The sequence below is a fragment of the Rhinichthys klamathensis genome, unplaced genomic scaffold, assembly GCF_029890125.1.
Source record: "Rhinichthys klamathensis goyatoka isolate OS25496 unplaced genomic scaffold, OSU_Roscu_1.1 h1tg000746l_1, whole genome shotgun sequence".
Taxonomy (NCBI): domain Eukaryota; kingdom Metazoa; phylum Chordata; class Actinopteri; order Cypriniformes; family Leuciscidae; genus Rhinichthys; species Rhinichthys klamathensis.
In genome coordinates this window covers 290,340-300,539 of record NW_026607155.1, presented here as the reverse complement: position 1 = coordinate 300,539, position 10,200 = coordinate 290,340, and the positions used below count along the sequence as shown (strand labels likewise).

The window sequence follows — 10,200 nt, the reverse complement described above, 5'->3', positions numbered from 1 at the left end:
ACTGAGAGGAACGCTGCACACTATCTCTCCAGAGGCTGATGGAAAACAAATGAATGTAGCTATTTTGTTTTAATTCCTATTTTTCCACATTAGTCCATGGCACATCCTGAGTAGTTGTCATCGTCGTCCACCACCAGAGCCCATGCAGACAGAGTTATTGATTTTCTGTAGACACATCAAGGGAATGCAGAGTAATCTTTTTCCTTTTTTTTTTCTCTCAGCAAAAACAATAACCATCCAGCACAAAAGGAAAGGTTGAAGAAAAACAAATGAATCATTCTTGTTCTTCCAAACCTTTTGAACACTGTAAATTTGAGTTGTGTCATTTGATCAAATGGGCTGGAGTGTTTTACAGTGACACAAACCAACTAAACACCACAAAACATCACAGATTTCATTTGATCAAATCATTGAGAATATTACTAATGTTTGAGCTGCTGTTTTCCCACCAAAATGATGTCACTTCCTGGAGGATGATGATAATTGTTTACACAAGTTAAGTACAGTACATACAGTAGGAATGACCCATACACTCTTCTTAAGCAGATGGTGACCAACCATTTACACAGTTAATTTCATTTATTAAAATTTCCCCCTAAAAACAAAAAAATTTAAGCAACCCACAATCACACCATTTGTTTGCTATTGTGCTATTAACCTGCATCAGATCAATAACAGAGTAATTATGGCTTTGTCTCTCCGGTAAATGTTCTCTTAAATAAAGTAATTGCTCTATTATTGCAGATGAATCTGACAGTGGCAGGAATTAATTACTGTCAAGAGATTGTACGCTGCGTATCATTTGGATGGGTGACTATTCAGCTGCTTGCTGACATGGATAATGTATTCAAACATTCAAACGATTCATCTCTCAATGGTGGTTTTGTGTTTGTTATTATAAATAAAAAATGCCCTTTTATTTCACTGCACAATTTACATGTGCATATTAATAATGCATTGCATGCATTTGAAAACGAATGAAAGCAAATACATTTTGATTGGGCATCAAAGCAGGAAGAGCATTAAGAGCATTTGAGTTAGTTTTTTTATTATTTGATGGAGAAAATCATACTCGTATTACGGAAAACAGTAAAAAGATCCTGACCTTTTGAGATGTTGAGTTCTGGGATTTGTAGTAACTAATTTTTTAAGAAAATGTACAGTCAGCTGGTCATTGTCACAAACTAAACCCAAACAGGTTAATCAGGACCCCAATGCACTAACCAAATACTTAAACACATCAACATGGGTTGAAATGATCATACTACGTGAGAAGAAACGAGACATGAAACTAGAAATGAAACATTCACTTGGCTGTTTAAAAAAAAAAAAAAAAGTGATGACAAATAAAAATGGCTAAAACATGCCCTTACTTTTTCAAAACTCACCAAAAACATGAATGAAAGGTAAATATAACAAAGCCCCCTGGTGGATGATATTTAAAGCGGCTACATGTAAAATTCAGAAACCCGTGTTATTAGCGACACCGGTGGCCGTTAAGTGAACTGCAGCCAGCAGATCATTGCTCGTGATCGCACTTGTGCACAACGTAACGTACAAGAGACTGAACGTGATTCAATGCACCAAAATACTCAAAAACTTATTTTTTGTTCTTTGCTTAGAAGTAAAAAAGAGTTGGAAATACTTTTGCAGTGATATACTGTTAATGAACATCTAGACGCCGCCCATGTGACATTTAGATGAATAAATATGTGCTGCGCTTTCCTCTCAATAACAAAATAAACACAACAAAAATGACAGCAGTGAGGAGAGATGTTTCCAGCAGCTCTGAGATTCACCGGCATCATGTCCACAGATGAGGTCATTCAAATTACACTGTTATTATAGTTTGATTATAAAAGACTATATAGATCTGGCTATGTGAGACTATAGTTTGAATCACTCCCTTATTTTTGCATGACACATTGATATTACTGTAACAGAATGTCTCTTTCGTCATTATCCTGAACATTAGTTTCATGTGTCATTGAATGGAAGAGAGGCTTTCGGGAATCGGGAGTGTAAACGTCACATCCTTTGGATTTTCCCAGAGAAACCTTCACATAGAAATCAGTCTCAGGCTTTTTATAGACTTTTCTATAGGGAAGGTCTTGTTTTTTATGATTCGTTACAAACTGTGCACACATTGGCAATACAAAAAGTGATTAATACATGGAAAAAAATCTTACATATAGCCCCTTTAATCATGATGCATGCATATTTCTAAATGAATCATCTGACAGAATCCATTGTAGGGATATTATTTCAAGTCAACCAGTGATGATTTTGTTTTGATTGTTTGTCTTGACACACACACACACACACACACACACACACACACACACACACACACACACACACACACACACACACACACACACACAACTGAACATTATTGAGACCAATCTTCCAGATCAAGAACACAATCTGGCCATTGCAAGAATCAAGTGTTATCATATGACCCTGGAAAATCCCTGGCTTTTTGTCTATTAAGGAATGTTCCAAAAGGAAACACACATCATCCAGTGAACAGCAAAAGCAGTGTTGATTTGACAAGATGAATGAGTACAGGATCACAGGACTTGTATTAGGCCTACCCAGCAGCCTCTTGGTTCCTTCCAGTGGGCGTCCGTCTTAATGGTCCTGCTTGTTTTGGCTCTGTTAATTGGGGCTGGAGACGGCAGAGCACGGGAACAGAACAAAAGGAAAGAGAAGCACTATTGTTAAGAAATATTAATGAGTTTACCTCGACCAAAAGAAACAGATGTGAACGGAAAACTCACTTTCAATGATATTGTTGATATTTCAACATGTCCTGATTAGCTGTGTGTGTGTCCATCTAAAGCCACAGAAGTGCTTCAGAGGCCTTAAGCCACAAATGTGCCTAAAAACACATTTTGTAAGCTTTCTATTAGTTCTATAGACTAGAGCATCGCAGTTATGACGGGTTTTTTTGCAGGCCAGAAGTTCCCTCGACAAAACCCAACTGGATTTTTCCAATGGCCTTTGGATAATTGCAAAAAGTGACCAACAAAAGTCTGCGTTTACACATTTTGTTCATAATGACAATCTTCACAAATTAACACAACTTTTATGAAATTTGTAGGCTAGGCTATAAATAAACTACACCACATCAACATCACAACCATTAAGCTTCTGGCAACTCTATCGGTTTTTATCTAAAAACATGTCCCTTGAATGTTTGACTTATAAGTTTGCAAGAGCGTGACTATAAACACAAAAAGGCTGTGAAAGTAGATTAGTATGTTGACAGCGTGATGACGTTTAATGTCTCCGACAATCTTTGAAGTCCCAATTAGACTTGTTAGCAAAATCACAAGCGAGTATTACTTATGTATTTCATGTTGTTGAATAAAAACTTAACAACCTACGATTGTGCAGGTGACTTTTGCACTCTTTTTCCCTCGGAAAATGTAACATCAAATCATGTACTTCTAGGTTAATCATGCAAATCTGCCATGCCGTTCTGTGTGCAAACACCATATTGTCTTAACAAAGGACGTGAGAAAACGGCACATGTCTGGTGGTGTGCACACAGCATCTGGTATGCACATTTCCATGCCAACTGTCAGTTTGTGTCTTGTCATATTAACGCTGAACGTTGTCCCTTTTAATTAGCTGTGTCAGGTCAATGCTAACCTTTTCCTCCTCCGTGCACCAGCACGAGAAAGCGAGAGACGTGCGAATGAGATGCCTTTGGTGTTATTTGATCAAAAACAGGCCATTACAGCCATAATCACAATGGTGGCAGGCTTCTCCGTAATGTATGCTCCTCAGAAACCATCCATCTCCTGGACAACAGACGGCTGGAAAAAAAGTAAAGAGGGAGACGGAAGACAAAAGCAAGCAAAGGTCTGTTTGAAAAATCAAGCACCGCGTGACACCGTATAATTAAAGTGGAAGCATCATTTTAAAGGACTCTGGCTTCTCCTGCATTTGGTACCTAGAGCTCAATTAATCACGTAAATCATGCAATGCATTCATTCATTTCCAATGCTATAATATTTTTTAAGCAGCAGGAGAGATAATTTTTTTATAGAGTCAAATTAATTAATCAAACAGTGGAAAGGTCACCAGCACTAAATCATCACAAATAAACAGTAATTTAAACAGTAATTTACTTGCCATAGAAACCTTACTGAATCTAACCAAAACCTTTTAACCCTTAAATCAAAATAAAAAAATAAGAAATTATATTTTGCATAAATAACATGAATCAATTAAATTGTGCTATTAACACGGTCAATTAAATTGTGCATTATTTTCATGACATTAAGTATTTTTTTGTAATTTCCATTAGATTATCATTTTTGTTGTATTACAAAAAATATTTCAATCAGAATAAATGTATTCTGTCAAATCAATTAATCGCGATTAATCGCTTCTACATAAGTTTGTAAATATATATTTGTTAGATGCAATTAATCGCGATTAATTGATTTGACAGCACTAGTATAATGGAAGGCAGTAGATAAAACAACTATGATGCATAAATAATTTAAATTATAAATAATATATCTTTTTTTAATGAGAATTAGATTGTTTTGCATTATAGTAATTAGAATTTGTGTGTGTGTGTGTGGGGTGGGGGGGGCTTTATTGTTATGAAAAATATATGTTTTTTTTAATACCTTAATGCCAATACAGTAGAGCAGATTGGCTGAAACACTGTAATACAATTTAATGATGATAAACAAGACACAAAATTGCCGAAACATGCACGTATTTATTCAAAACATAGCGGAAGGTAAAATAAAAAAAATATAAAAACATTATCTTACAACCAGATTTATATGCTTTAAGCAAAACATAATTTCTTTCTTCTGATCTTGGGGTGAAATAGGATTCAGGTTTGTGAAACTTACTCTTTTAAGAATACTGAAAATCTGAAAGAAAGAAAAAAAAACGGAAGGAGTCACTCAAACGAAACACTTGGGTTTGTCTATTGTTTCATTATTATTTTTAGGCCCCGTTTCTTTCTCTCACACACAGACGCAGGAGCCTCCCCTCTCCCTCAGAGCAGCTATTGTGTCCTCCTCTAATAAATTAGGCTTTGTTGACCTGGCTTTTGTCATGTCCTAAGAGGTCCAGACAGCGAGCCGAACCCTGGGAAAGTGTGAGAAACCAGTACAAATCACCAAACGATCCTCAGCTGCCTGGAGTCTGACAGCATTTATGCCCTTCACACCCTTCACACCCTAGCAACTGCATAGAAACACACCAGTGACCACTCAAAACACCTTAGCAATCACATGACAACGCCCTGGCAACCACACAGCAACACACTAACAACAACAAAGAACTCCTCAGATACGAGATACAGTAGCAACGCCCTGGCAACCACCAATAACACCATAGCAACTGCATAGAAACACACCAGTGACCACTCAAAACACCTTAGCAATCACATGACAGCGCACTGGCAACCACACAGCAACACACTAACAACAACAAAGAACTCCTCAGATACGAGATACAGTAGCAACGCCCTGGCAACCACCAATAACACCATAGCAACTGCATAGAAACACACCAGTGACCACTCAAAACACCTTAGCAATCATATGACAGCGCACTGGCAACCACACAGCAAGACACTAACAACAACAAAGAACTCCTCAGATACCAGATACAGTAGCAACACCCTAGCAACTGCATAGAAACACACCAGTGACCACACAAAACACCTTAGCAATCACATGACAACGCCCTGGCAACCACACAGCAACACACTAACAACAACAAAGAACTCCTCAGATACCAGATACAGTAGCAACGCCCTGGCAACCACCAATAACACCCTAGCAACTGCATAGAAACACAGCAGTGACCACACAAAACACCTTAGCAATCACATGACAACGCCCTGGCAACCACATAGCAACACACTAACAAAAGCAACAAAGAACACCTTAGATACCAGATACAGTAGCAACACCCTGGCAACCACAAATAACACCCTAGCAACTGCATAGAAACACACCAGTGACCACACAAAACACCTTAGCAATCACATGACAACGCCCTGGCAACCACACAGCAACACACTAACAACAACAAAGAACTCCTCAGATACCAGATACAGTAGCAATGCCCTGGCAACCACAAAGAACACCCTAGCAACTGCATAGAAAGACACCAGAGACCACGCGTAACACCTTCTCACACAGCAACACACAAACAACCACTCAAAACACCATAGCAATCACATGATAACACCCTGGCGACCACATAGCAACACATTAACAACCACAAAGAACACCTTAGAAACCACATACAGTAGCAACGCCCTGGCAACCACCCAGAATATCCTAGCAACTGCATGGAAACACTATGAGTCTTTGGGCTTTATTGTGTCATCCCTGACTATTTATGTATTTTTAATGTATGACACAGAGTACTGTTTCATTTATATATATATATATATTTGAGTGGTCAAATAAAATCAATCAATCAATCAATCAATCACACAGTTGACCACTTGTAACACCTTCGCACATAGCGAATACACAGCAACACACTAACAACGACTACTACTTGGAAACCACATGGGATTATCCTAGCAACCACCCAGAATAACCTCTTAGAATAGCTTAGCAACCACACTACAACCACATAGAACACCCTAGCAACTACACAGCAACACATTAACAACCACAAAGAACACCTTAGTAATCACATACAGCTCTGGCAACCACCCTAAAAACCCAAGCAACCATATAGCAACACACCAACAACCAATCAGGGGTCCGTTTCCCAAAAGCAACGTTAGCCAACTATTGTTGAGAGTTTCGTCGTTATAAGCATAGTTCAACGAGTCGGTGTTTGCCCGAAACCATAGTTACAACAAACATTCGCAAACAGCATCACAAAGTTGTGTGTTTGGAACGACAGCTCTCCTGTGGTGAGAAGCAGAGTTTCTTGTTTGCATGACATGTGGACTCAATAAATCCTTATCTTGAGCAAAATAAGCAAGCTGACATTCAGTACTATATCTTTTATTTAGAATAGTCAACATATACATGTAATTTACGTCTTTTAGTTTGTCAAGACCGGCCCACCGGTGGGCCCAAATCCATTACATTTTTAAAACAGTAATGTCCTATACTAAACCTAAACTAATCTTGACAAACTATCATTTGAAAGCTTACAATCTCTAGTTTCCATATTTGGTGATTGATTTTCAAAATAAATTACAGAGGAGCCGTAATTTATAAATTTGCAACAAGAATATTTTCATATTCCTAAGGCGTGTTTAGACCTTTATTTTGAAATAGTGATGAACATAAAAAATCAAGAAGGGTAGAAACCTCAGTTTGTTTTCATGCCAAGAGTTCAAAAGATAGCATCCATTCAATTATTTTAGAAAAAAAGGTCTGAATTTTTTTTTAATGTAAAGAAAAAAATTATAGATTCACCATTTGTGATGTGGCAGCAAGCTATAACGCACATACTTGTTCTTTTTATGTGTTTCTTAGAGGTTGAATTCATATCAAAATCTGCCAAACGTCTCATATTACTTCTGAATAGGATGTCTACTTCATAAATTGTATGAAAATTGTGGAAATAACGGTTCATATCACTCAAAACACATATGGAAATGAATGCGCCCTTATATGGGCAGTAATGGAGTCTGGTTGTCATCTAGTGAAAAAGTTCGGTACTGCGCCCAAACAAAATCCCACTGAAAGCAAATTTTTTGAGTTATCAACCTAAAATTTGAAACACAACTTGATCAGATTTTTGGCTTTTTTTTCTTCTTTTTTTTTGTTGCAGTTTTAGAGTCGCCCAGGTTTTGAAAATATATATTTTATATAAAATATGAATAATTACATTTTTTACATTGTACATTTTCATAAACTCAAACTTCTATAACTTTTTTTCTTTTTCACTTTCTTAATTTATTGCACTTATACAAAAATCTGCCAAATGTCTTCTTTAAAACGAGACCAATCTTACGTCTATATTCCAAAGCATTCTTGAATTACAACCATTTAAGTTCGAAATGTGCATTTTCATGTATATTCAAAAAAAGGGGGGTGACACTTAACAGGTTAAAGCATTGTTTGTTACTGAAGTGTGCATTTGCATGTGTGAACGTGATCTAGTAACATAAGAACAAACCTATGAATGAATCTGGAAATAAAGCAAACTAACTAAGTAAAAGAGATAGTCCTTAGATGCCATGTCCGTAATTTACAGCAAAACATCTGGCATTAATTCGATCTCAAACAGATTCATTAAAAGAAGTTATTACTCCAACACCTGCGTGACATCATTAACCAACAAGGTTGAACGACCAATTTGCACAGTATGGTTTCGGGAAACAGTCGTGACTAGCTAGTTGATTTCTTCAACGGTGCATCGTACTATGGTAGTGGAGCAGCGAATTATACATCGTTGTACGGGAAACGCACCCCAGTTTAGAAACCACATGGCAACTACACTTTAGCAACCACATGGCAACTACCCAGAACACCCTGCAACACACAACCATTCAGGGGACCTTTAGCAAGCCACATAACAAAGGCCTGGAAATCACATAGCAACACATCCACAAAGAACACACTAGAAACCACATACAGTAGCAACGCCCTGGCAACCACCCAGAACACCCCAGCAACCACATAGCAAGACACAAACAACCAGCATCCTTTAGCAACCACATGGCAACAACCAAAAACACCCTAGCAACACAAACACAACCAGAAATACAACCTTAGAAATCACATAGCAACACCTTGGCAACCACATAATTACCCTAGCAACCACATAGCAACACACTAACAAGCACTCGGAACACAGAAACCATATGGCAACCACCCAGAATAACAGCCTCTTGGCAACCACCTAAACACCCTTCAGACTACACAGCAACACACTGACAACCACTTAGAACACCTTAGCAACCACATAGCAATGCCCTGACAACCACCCGGAATGCTCCAGCATTGTGATATTGAGATTTGCACATGCACACACCAGGCCGTTTTCTATGTTTCACAAGACTGGAGACAAATGCAGGAAGCACAAACTGAAGTGTGTGTGTGTGTGTGTCTTCAGTTGGACTTTGCCCTGACAGTTACTTGCAAAATGATTCACAGTGTCTAAACCACACAGGAGATAAGAATCCTATTTCCCATCAGCACAAAGGCACTGTGATATATTATTTTTTTCATCAGTTCACAATAGATTTATAACAAAACAGCAGCACATGCCTTCTCTTTGAGTAACAATCGGACTTCAGTCTGTTGGCATACAGTGTGTGTTCTTAACTCTATGGTGTTTGATGATGCTGTTGTGTCTGTATAGTGTGTATTGATATCTCAGACTAAAGCACTTGTGCTGTTTTTAAATGTGCTACAGAAGTAATACATGATGACTTATTTGTAGTCTGAACTATGGAAGCTTGTTTCTACCACAGAATAAAACATTTTGAAAGATAAACTTTTTATCTCACAATTGCGAGTTTACATTTAAAGAATTGAGTGTTATAAAGTCAGAATTGTGCAATTGTGAGAAAAAAAAGTTGCAATTACCTTTTATATTAAGCTTCCATACTGAACAGCAAAACACCACATTAAATAATAATATTTTTCATAGGACTTATGTTGTCTGATACTCTTCATGAGTTCTGCATCTCAGGTGTCTGAAAACATGGATCTGATTTCATTACAAAATGACAGTGACAAGAGTCTAAAGATTGCATTTGAGATTTGTGTGTGAAGCCTCATGATAAGTCATGTTTTGTTTATTTACAAGTGCAATAAAAATCAGACTTTGTGTCTTTCTAAGCGTCGTCGTTCCTTGTTCCATCTCGCTGAGGTTTGGTGTTGTTGACGTGACTGCAAGTCATTACTAATTCACCCAACATAAACTTAAAACCCTAGAAATATGTGCAAGGCAAGTGCTTTCAGTTCCTGCCAACAACAGAGCGTTTTATCTATGGGAATCTGTGCAAAGAGGCGTATCGTTCACTTCTTCTGAACTCTCTCTTTGCCTGTGCTGAGAACTGTGGAAAAAACAGACACAATGACACTTCAAAATCCTGATCCACACCTGACACATACGATTAACAGATATTCATATTAAGAATCTAAAACTGCATTGAAACAAGAGAATATTCAGTGAAAATGTCAAAGGTATTTTCTGATTAGCTTGTGGATATGCAATGCTCAC

General features: G+C 37.6%; 1 long non-coding RNA gene across 1 annotated transcript; it reads right to left on the bottom strand.

Annotated features, from left to right (window-relative positions):
- Window positions 1-2,219: 2,219 nt before the first annotated feature.
- Window positions 2,220-3,862, bottom strand: LOC130077466 (uncharacterized). The gene is made up of 3 exons (XR_008805757.1): window positions 3,661-3,862; window positions 2,364-2,671; window positions 2,220-2,303 (listed from the first exon to the last, which is right to left on the bottom strand). It is a non-coding gene; the product is annotated as an uncharacterized LOC130077466 (long non-coding RNA).
- Between the last annotated feature and the right edge of the window lie 6,338 nt (window positions 3,863-10,200).